The following is an 11,146-nucleotide window of genomic DNA, read 5'->3' on the forward strand; positions in this document are numbered from 1 at the left end:
TTGTAGACCAGGCTGGCCTCGAACTCAGAAATCCGCCTGCCTCTGCCTCCCGAGTGCTGGGATTAAAGGCGTGTGCCACCACGCCCGGCTAGAACTTTAGATTTTTAAATGAGTTGCAGTGGTGCAATACTCTAAACTAGTTGAAACATATACAATATGATAAAACAAAAATATAATCTTGAATGTATATCAGTATACAAAAATATACCCATGGGAAAATATTTGGCTTATTGATGTTTATTAATATAAAAGTAGATTTGGGTTGGAGAGATGGCTCAGTGGTTAAGAGCACTGAGTACTCTTCCAAAGGTTCTGAGTTCAAGTCCCAGCAACCACATGGTGGCTCACAACCATCTGTAATGAGATCTAATGACCTCTTCTGGTGTGTCTGAAGACAGCTACAGTGTACTTACGTATTATAATAAATCTTAAAAAAAAAAAAAGAAGTAGATTCAATAATTACCCTTTTATCCTATCATCTCTATATTCCCCTTTTTCTTTTCACCGCCTCTCCTCCCCCTTCCCACTAATACTAGATAGGAGAGAAAGGAGGAAAGAAAGAGATCCCTGAATCTAATTTTACTGGGTTTCCTGGTTGACTAAGACCATTAACAACTTGTGACCCATCCATCCCCCTTAAACAATGGAAAATATCCATCACCCAACAAATGACCAAAACCCACCCATCCCACCTCTTAGGAATGGGGGCATTGTTCTCTTAAAATACATCCTGAGGGCAACAGCATTTTTTGAGGACCTTAAGAAAACTGGGATATTGGTTAAGTCCTGGGAGAGCTAGCTAGTTGTATCATTTGTGGTCCAGTCCCTGTGATGGGAAAGAGCAAGGCTTAATTGAAGTCCTGGCTGGAACAGCCTGTGGGACTGGACCATCTTAGCAAGGCATGTTGAAGTTATCCTGGATACAGACTTTGAGGAAACAATTCTGGAGGCTGTGAAGCTGGATCACCAGGGCTATGTGTCTGGTCTTTTTAATCTGAAAACACACAAAGTGTGTATAACTACAGACTCAGCCTTTTTAGACTTAAAGCAATCACCTATTGAAATCCCGAAGATGTGTCTATGGTCTGGAACATATACTCTAATTTTTTAAACTCTGGAAAAATGAAACATACTCATTTGCCAAATTTCTTTGGGGGAGGGTTCCCTTTGGGGTTACTTCTTATAGGCAATGGAGTTTGGTTTTACAAGAACAAGTGGGAAATTGTATCATTTTCTTGGCTTGTTGCCAAGTGATAGAAGCCTCTTTCTTTAAACCTTTGCTGTTAGCATGGAGATTATTTTTGTTTTTTTGAGACAGGGTTTCTCTGTGTAGCCCTGGCTGTCCTGGAACTCACACTGTAGACCAGGCTGGCCTTGAACTCAGAAATCCACCTGCCTCTGCCTCCCCAGTGCTGGGATTAAAGGCATGTGCCACCACCTCTCGGCCACAATGGATGATTTCTATTTCTGCTTATTTGTTGTAGTTGAATAGTGATGTTTTAATTCTCAATCATTTGGAATAAGTAGAGCAGTTTCAATATGTAAATTCTTTCTGCATAGAGAAACTATATTAAGAGATGCAGGAATATTGAATATTATACAGGAATGGCATACATCTCTGATTTTTAAATTGAATCATAAGGGCTCTGAGCCACTTTATTTTTCCTGATTTATAACTTGCCCTTCCTGACTTATTTACATAAGTGTAGAATGTGGGGGCTCCAGAAATTGGTTTCCCTTTAACAATATGAGGGAGAATCTGATTAGTACTTTTCAAAAACTGAAGTTGCTTGCTTTGGGGATATTTACCGTTAATCTCTCTAAAAAATTACCAGAACCTCTTTGCCAATGTTCATTTTCTGCCCATAATGAGGCAATTTCAGCATTAGTAAAAGGTACCACAATTTCTGCTGGGTCTATTCCTGCTAATTGACAAAATATCAATTTTCCTTTCAGAATCAATTCAGAAACCTTTTCCACATAGGCCTTTTTTTCACTGTTTTTTATCCTAAGAATATCCATCCTGAGATATTCTCTCTCTCTGCCTGAGGGTTCCTGTGGGACAATGAGTAATAGGAAAAATAACTAAAATACAACCCAGCTTTGGAACCAAACAATCCATATGTGCATCCAGTAAGTGCTTTGCTTTTTTTCTTCTTCTTTTTTTTTGTTGTTGTTTTTTTGAGACAGGGTTTCTCTGTGTAGCCCTGAATATCCTGGAACTCACTCTGTAGACGAGGCTGGCCTCAAACTCAGAAATCCACCTGCCTCTGCCTCCCAAGTACTGGGATTAAAGGCGTACCCCACCACTGCCTGGCCTGTAATTTCTTTTCTATCAGAGCCAATACCTTTTCAGCTTTAGCTGATAACTTTTTTTTTTTAAAGATTTTATTTATTATATGTAAGTACACAATAGCTGTCTCCAGACACTCCAGAAGAGGGAGTCAGATCTCATTATGGATGGCTGTGAGCTACCATGTGGTTGCTGGGATTTGAACTCAGGACCTTTGGGAGAACAGTCAGTGCTCTTAACCACTGAGCCATCTCTCCAGCCCAGCTGATAACTTTCATGAACTGTTTAAGTCTTAATCACCTTGTAAGCTTTGAAATAAATTACTTAGCTCTTGAGTAGTTAATTCAACCAATTACTTAGCTCTTGAGTAGTTAATTCAGCCAATTAATATCTCCCAACAATTTTTGAAATTCATTAAGTTTATAATTGTCTCCTGATTTGTACTTACTGTGGTTGAATTTTCTATAAGCTATCTTATATCCTAGATGATTAATACAATCTCTTTTGTATTTTCTCCAGAAGCAAATTGTTATCACCAACAAGGCAAAATTCTCTTTACTTCATCAATTTTTAAAAAAGGATTTATTTATTGGTATGTTGAGTACCCAGTTGCTTCCTTCAGACACACCAGAAGAGGGCATTGGATCCCATTACTGAAGGTTGTGAGCCACCATGTGGTTGTTGGGAATTGAACTCAGGACCTCTAGAACAGTCAGTGCTCTTAACCTCTGAGCCATCTCTCCAGCCCCTATTTTGTCAAGTTTTTAAAGGTATCTCCATCCAAATTAGCCAGCCACATATCCATATGATAAATTTTAGATTGAACTGTTATGAATTATTTCCCACAGCTCTTGTACAAAATATTGGCATGAGGTATGACTGTTTAACATTCTTTGTGGTAAGACTTTGCAATTATATCTCTTTATTGGACAACTATTTTTTTTTAAAGATTTATTTATTTATTATATGTAAGTACACTGTAGCTGTCCTCAGATACACCAGAAGAGGGAGTCAGATCTTGTTACAGATGGTTGTGAGCCACCATGTGGTTGCTGGGATTTGAACTAAGGACCTTTGGAAGAGCAGTCGGGTGCTCTTACCTGCTGAGCCATCTCACCAGCCCTTGGACAACTATTATAAGTAGCAAACCTTTTTCTATCCTGCTCATGCAAAGGGAAGTCTCCACCCAGTTGGTGAAGTCTGGATGCCGGCAGCTGTCAGGGCTCCAGCAGATCCAAGGGGGGTATTAATTCCTGTTCCTACTCATAAAGGGTTGAATATCTCATCTCTGACTGTAGCAGAGTTTGTAGCAGCAGTTCTGTCTTCTCTTCCTCCTAGAGTTAAACTGGGGGAATAATCACAACCAGACTACGAAACCCTGGCAGGGGGGTGGTGGTGGTGGTGTCTATGCAGGGAGTTTTCTTCCTTTACACCAAAGGAAGAAGCGGGGCAATGTACAAGTCAAGGCAGTAACAGTCTGACATTGGCAGTCTGTTGGGCCCAGGAGAAAGGCAGAGGTAGGATAGATATTTGACCAAAATAGGGGAATGTCCAGAAGGTCCGGACAGGTGTCGTTTCTTGGCTGGTGTTATCACAGAAGTATTTGTGGGCTCTGAAGCAAGGAGGGCATAAGTGCTGGAGGTGGAAAAGAAACAGTGGGCAACATTTAGGTGTGTGGCGAACAGGAAGGAGCCAGCAACATACTGGATGTGTTGGGTCCAGGATGCTGTTCATCACATTTGTTCCACTGTTTTATTTTCCTGTAGAACAATGTTATGATGAGTTAACACGGGTGTGACTGTGGTGGGTACAAGGAGCTATGCAAGACAGCAGCAGGATACCTGGCAAGGAACTGGTAGAACTTGTCCAACCCCCCCCACCCCCACCCCGTACACCATCAACCATGCTAGGCGTCTTCATAATGTGTTATGGAATACTCCGCATCACTGTCCGGAAGGCAGATGGATTCCCCCTTTTTGCGATTAGTGAGACCTTTAGTAAAGCCCTCTTCTAGCCTGCAGGTGTACAATCAGCACACTCTAAGGATCAGCATCCTTGAGATGTGATGGATCTCTTTGTCGGAAAGGAACAGTCATCCAGGACATTGCTGCTATACCACAATCTGTGTGGACTCCTGGCATTCCTGCTAGTGAGTAGTCTACTGTCCTGACAGATTCCTCCCGACATAAAACCACCAGACCATACCAGGAAGAGGACAGGGCTAGCCATAGCACCCGTGTCAAGCAGGGTAAAAAGAGCCATGAGAAGGAGAGGAGGAGCCTCTGTGTGGACATGTGTCATTGGCCCTGACGGCTGCAAGGGATACCAGAATGGTGGACAATTTTCCAAGTCTTGTAAAAGTTTTGGAATAGATGTCTCCTGAAAGCCGGTCTATTATCAGTTTTGATATGGAGAGGGACCCCCATAGTAGAAAAAGTGAAGAACACGAGATTAGTTAGTTTTTTAAAATGGGAATAGGTATCAATGGTAACAAATACAAATTTTTGCATACCAAATGATGAGATGTGGGTGACGCCAGGCTGCTAGAAGGCACTGGCCTTAGGACATCGGGGGTTGGTGCCCAATTGTTGTATAGCAGGGGTGTGAAGTTTACGGAGGCACAAGAGGAGGAAGTTTTGAGAATGTGTTTAAGGTGTTCTATGGGGTATTGGGAAATTTAAACTGTAGCCCATCAGGTTATTTGCTGATGTTTCTTTTGTGGTGAGGGATGAAACAGTCAAGGGCTCAGTGATGGCACTCTTACTGGCTAAGGAGTGACCAGGAGAGAGCGGGCTGGTCTGAGAAGGATGAATGTAACTGTACTTAGCAGAAGAAGATGGGAAGATGTTTTTGTTTGAAGTATTTTTGGAATTTATTATTAACATCGGAAAAAGAGGGTTACCACCAAGTCTGACATAGGAGCAGGCTAGCTAGGGGAAAGGGGAGAGTAGGTTGACCACAATTACTATCAGGTAATAAAGAAGGCAATAAGATTCCAAGCTATAAAAGCTGGGCGTGGTGGCGCACGCCTTTAATCCCAGTACTCTGGAGGCAGAGGCAGGTGGATTTCTGAGTTCAAGGCCAGCCTGGTCTACAAAGTGAGTTCCAGGACAGCCAGAGCTATACAGAGAAACCCTGTCTCGAAAAACCAAAAAAAAAAAAAAAAGATTCCAAGCTATGAAGAGCCCATTTCGGGGGTGGGGGTGGGTGCACACCTTTAATCCCAGTACTTGGGAGGCAGAGACAGGTGGATCTCTGACTTCTTCGAGGCCAGCCTGGTTTACAGAGTGAGTTCCAGGACAGACAGGGCTACACAGAGAAACCCTGTCTTGAAGAAAACAACAACAAAAAAGAGCCCATTGGCTGAATCATCTGACTTATCTGTTAATATCCTCCATTTTCCCAATTCCTTTCTTTAAAATAATAAACATAGAGGAACTCCATGGCCTGGTGGATTCTTCATTGTGTTGAGCATTTAGCTGCTTCTGTATCATCTATTTTAGTGCCTGTAGTTTATTCTAATACCACAGGCCTTTGTCCTCCCATATAGGTTTGCCAGCTATTTTAAAGGTAGGGCAGGCGGTACCTTTGAAAGGCCAATACCGGGCTGGAGAGATGGCTCAGTGGTTAAGAGTGCCGCCTGCTCTTCCGAAGATCCTGAGTTCAAATCCCAGCAACCACATGGTGGCTCACAACCATCCTTAACGAGATCAGACTCCCTCTTCTGGAGTGTCTGAAGACAGCTACAGTGTACTTACATATAATAATAAATCTTTGGAAAAAAAAAAAAAAGAAAGGCCAATACCTGTTGTGTCCAGCCTATGGACAACCTGGACAGTCTGGGACTGTTCTTGATAATACCTTTTTTTTTTTTTTCAGAAGCCCTCTCCCCTTTTTTAAAGATTTACTTACTTTATGTATGAGCGTACACTGTTGCTCTTTTCAGGAACACCAGGATAGGGCATCAGATCCCATTACAGATGGTTGTGAGCCACCATGTGGTTGCTGGGATTTGAACTCAGGACCTCTGGAAGAGCAGTCGGTGCTCTTAACCGCTGAGCCATCTCTCCAGCCCTCAGAAGCATCTTTTATTCTATGGATTATTTCTGAGATTGAAAGAATGCTAATCTGTCTTCTATTGCTGCAACATATCACACCCCCATAAATCATGGCTATCTTTGCCACATTCAGCTTTAATTTTTCTATGTGACCTTCTGATCCTTAAGCATCTCACACTTTGTTTTTTTCCTGGGATAATGTCCCAACCCCTAGAAACCTCCCAAATAGGCCATAATTCTGGTAAAATCATTGTTACATCTGCTTTTGTGTCTATCAAGCCTTTAATTTCAGTATCATTTACAAGAAACCCTTTAATTTTGGCCTCTGATCATCAGCTTGTCAAAATTCCTGTTTGTCTCTTCCAACTACTGAAGCCACTCTGACGTTGATATCTGGGCTGTCGATGGCTGTCTCCAGAACAGTGCTGTTTATACACTCTACAGATGAGTTTCTCTGGCCTGAAATGGTTGACTTATGCAGCTTATTCTTTTTGTTTTGTTTTTGGTATTTGGGTTTTTTGTTTGTTTGGTTGGTTGGTTGGTTTGGTTTTTCGAGACAGGGTTTCTCTGTGTAGCCCTGGCTGTCCTGGAACTCACTTTGTAGACCAGGCTGGCCTCGAACTCAAGAGATCTGCTTGCCTCTGCCTCCCCAGTGCTGGGATTAAAGGCGTGCGCCACCACGCCCTGCTTATTCTTTTTTTAAAGATGTGTTTATTTGGGCTAGAAAGATGGCTCATTGGTTAAGAGCACTGACTGCCCTTCTGAAGGTCCTGAGTTCGAATCCCAACAACCACATGGTGGCTCAAAATCATCCTAATGAGATTTGACACCCTCTTTTGGTGTGTCTTTAGACAGCTACAGTGCACTCACATAAAATATATAATTAAAAAAAAAGATTTATGCACCCTTTCCACCATGAATAGTCTAGACAAGCAAAGGCTGTCTCCTTCCTTAAAGATGGTCATGGGGGAAGTCCTTGGTCATACAGAATTGTACCCAAGTCTCCCGTAGAAGGCCTTTCCACGCTTCTAGAGCTAAGCCAGCCTCCCACCACCCTCCAGGGCTCATCTCAGGCCCTCCACTCCAGTTTTCAACTCTTCGCAGTTCCCAGCAGCATCTTTGCACCCAGGGGTCTGAGAGCCACAGGCTAGGGCCCATATCTTAGGCTGTGTGAGTTCTGTGTCAGAGGCATCACATGAACCTGGCATCCCATTGTGGGGAGAGAGATGCAGCCTGGTGCCCCTGCGTTTCACCTCCCCAAGCAGCAGTCCAACCCCCCAGCAGAGAAACCAAATGCAGAGCCACAGGGGTTTCTACCCTACCTTTGACCATTTACTTCCCTGATAAAAGAAACAGACAACCTCTTTATTTATAACAAGCCTTAGTCAGCACAAGAGCTGGGCAGATATCTATCCTCTACACTAGTATGCCTACTCCCCAGCCAGTAAGCCATTATCTAATTCCTCATGTTTCCGTCTGGGTTGCTCTTAACTCCAATTAGCCAACTCACATGGCCATCATTTCACAACTCACCCAATCCACGCCCGCTTCCTCCTCCCTTCACCTTCCCGCCCTCCTGGTGCTTCTCTTACAACCCCAAGCTCAGGAACCCTAAACCCCACCCTGGTCTCTCCTGCCCAGCTATTGACTGCAGGCATCTTTATTCACCAACCAGAAGTAACTTAGGGTCAAGGTCACATAACATCACTTGGGTCTCTGCGGCAACCAGGGCTTGCACTAAGCATAACAAAGCATAACAGAGCAGGGCTTGCACTAAGCATTACAAAGCATAACAGACCAAAGCTCAATAGTTGATCATCTATATAAAATGGCAACCACAAAGAGACTGCAGGCTCTCTTTTCCTTTTAAAGCCAGTTAGATTTCTAACTGTAGTTATTAATTTACACCAGGATTGTTTGTGTTCATAGTGAGGGGTGTCTGTACATTTCGATTTGGTCTATACCTTGAAGGAAAAAGTGCCCTTTCATAAGGGCTTTCTTCAAATTGGCTTTAGCTACTGTGGCCTCCCTTCCCCCAGCCTGGAACCTGCCTGCTCAAGGGTGGAGCTACCGGCTCATTCGTCCTGCCACGCCCACTGCTGGAACCTGCCTTTGCTGCCTGGAGGCACACACGTGTTCGTCCTGCTACTGGACCCTGAGTTACTTGGCGGGAAGTTGGGTTCCCTCCCCCTTCCTTTATAAACTGAGTGTCTGGAATTAGTAAAATTGAGCCTTGATCAGAACGTTTGTTGTCTTGGCTCCATTCTTTTCTTCCGCCCCGTCTAGATTCCTCTCTTTTCAGCCTGAACTGCCATTCTCAGTTGAACCGTTCGTGTTGTGGACTGCGGGCAGGCCGCAACAAGCTACCCCACCCCCAGTTGTCAGGGTGGCTGTGGATGGCAGCCCATTCTTTTGTTTGTTTTTTGAGACAGGGTTTCTCTGTGTAGCCTTGGCTGTCCTGGAACTCGCTTTGTAGACCAGGCTGGCCTCAAACTCAGAAATCCGTCTGCCTCTGCCTCCTGAGTGCTGGGATTAAACGCGTGCGCCACCGCACCTGGCTTGGCTGCCCATTCTTTATGGCTTTTCTGAGACTAAACTGAAACTTAAGGCCTGACATGGCAGCCTGTCTTAAAATGGAGTAAATTAGGATCACTCTCTCTCACCTTAAGAGTCCATCTCAAACCCTTGAGCAGAATCCAAGGGTTAGCATGTTAATACGTGTCGGACGGTGGAGACCCGGTCCTTGATGAATCCATCAGGGGGTTAACAACATAGAGCTTGCATATCACAATGAGTATGACCAGGCCCAAGAATCCAGACAGAGTTGCAATAACTGTAATCCAAACAGGCTGACCCTGTTCCCTTTCCCTTTCCCTGTCTTCTAGACGTTTCCTCACCTTAGCCAATGACTCCCTCACATGCTTTAACTTATCGACAAAGGTGCAGCACCTTTCCCCCAGAGGTTTACACAGTCCATCCTGTTGCAGAGATTGGAAGTCTTGTTCCCGCTGATTTCGAAGGGCGGCCTCCCTTTGAGAAGTTAATGAGGTTTTGGACTTGGATAAGGATTTCCCTAGTTCCATTAAATCTGCATCTATGGCAGAGCTCAACACTTTATAATAATTCTCACCCTGGAAGTCGAAGGCTGAGGCACCCAGGATCTCGGCAAAGGTAGCCCTCTTCGCTCGAGCGGCTGGGAATGGGGATAGTCTGGTTCCTATCTCATCAGAGTAATGAAGAATTCTAGGGGCAAGCTGGACCAGTACACAAAATCCATTTGTGAGGTTAAGAGCCTGGGTGTGGATGCAAGATGTCAGCCCAGTAGTACATGCCCACCATGTATTGATGGGGGGTATAATGTAAGCATCCCTGTCTGGGGCTTCCTGGATGCTATTACATAAATGTCTATGGCTGTGGGGTATTGTCCCAAAGCAGAGTCCTTTTCCCTGAATTAGCTCTAAGGTTAGTCTCCCTTTACCTGGATACTGCCAACGACAGTCCTTGTTGTCAGTAGAGGTGGTATAGTTTCCGGGAACGGCTATTCCTTCATAATAGGGTGGCTGGGCATCCAAGCAGAGCCAACATTTACTTGTAAGCTCTGGCTTAGAATTATTCAATACCAGGTAAGCGGCCTTAAGCAAGTCCCATGGTCCAGACCTGGGTCTAAGTTCCTGAGAAATGGGGACTGTGAGTTGTGATTGAGTCACCGTGAGTCCAACAGGGGGCAGGGCTGGATTAGGGCCTAAAGGCATCCCCTGTCTGGCAGAGAGTTGGATCGTAAACATTACTCCATAGTCATATCCAGACACATACAGTCTTAGTCCCCATGTCTTTCCCATTTCCCATCCCACGCTTTCTTTTCCCTTGGGGGTGAACTGAACTGTAATGGGGTTACAGTTGGAGGAACATGGCCCACCAAGATCATTTGCATCCAGCTTGGACTGCAATCCATACCCCCATCCTTGGGATTCCGATCCAGGGCTCCTTTGGACCTTGATGAGGTCATCTTTTATCGGTGGCGTCCAGGAGATGGAACCAGTCGACTCACAACCCCAATCTGCACAGAAGTATGACTCTGGCCCTCCACAGGTAGCCGCCTGCTGTGGAGACCTCCCCGCTCCAGGGCAGACATAGAAGGGCGCTCTCCGAAGCTCACTGTGTTGAGCTGGATGTTGACACCCCCATACGAGGCCCAGGGGATCCCAGGTCCCATCCGCTAGTGCACACAAATCAAAAACAAGATCAGGAAACCAAGTTCCAATGGGGGCGAGGTGGGAGGTCGAGTTAATTACAGTCCCCGTAGCAGTGTTGGTTATAACCCACGTGAGGTTACGGGGTTCACGGGGCATAGGACTACTTTGGACCACACCTATAGAAATCAGCAGAGTCAAGATCTGCAGTGTCTTAGCTTTAGGGAATCTTATGGATGTCATTGGAGTCTTGATCCCGTCTGGGGCACTTGGCAGCATCTCCCTTCCAGTGATCCAGACTTCATCACCTGGTTGGAAGCAATGGTGGTTAGGTGTTGCATAGATCTGCCATGTCTGGCCCAATCCATTTCTGTACCTTGTAAAGGGCCTGTAAGCACTCTATGAATTGTCTACAGCTGGCATGAAGTTTTTCTGCCTGATTTCTCTCTCCGTGTACTTTTGAATAATATAAAGACAACTTTACACAGTACACAAGAGATTATCCCAACAGCCCCCCCCCCCTTTCTTTTCTTCTTTTTTTTTCCTTGGTTTTTCGAGACAGGGTTTCTCTGTGTAGCTCTGGCTGTCCTAGAACTCATTCTGTA

The sequence above is a fragment of the Mus caroli genome, chromosome 17 (genome assembly GCF_900094665.2).
Source record: "Mus caroli chromosome 17, CAROLI_EIJ_v1.1, whole genome shotgun sequence".
Lineage (NCBI taxonomy): Eukaryota > Metazoa > Chordata > Mammalia > Rodentia > Muridae > Mus > Mus caroli.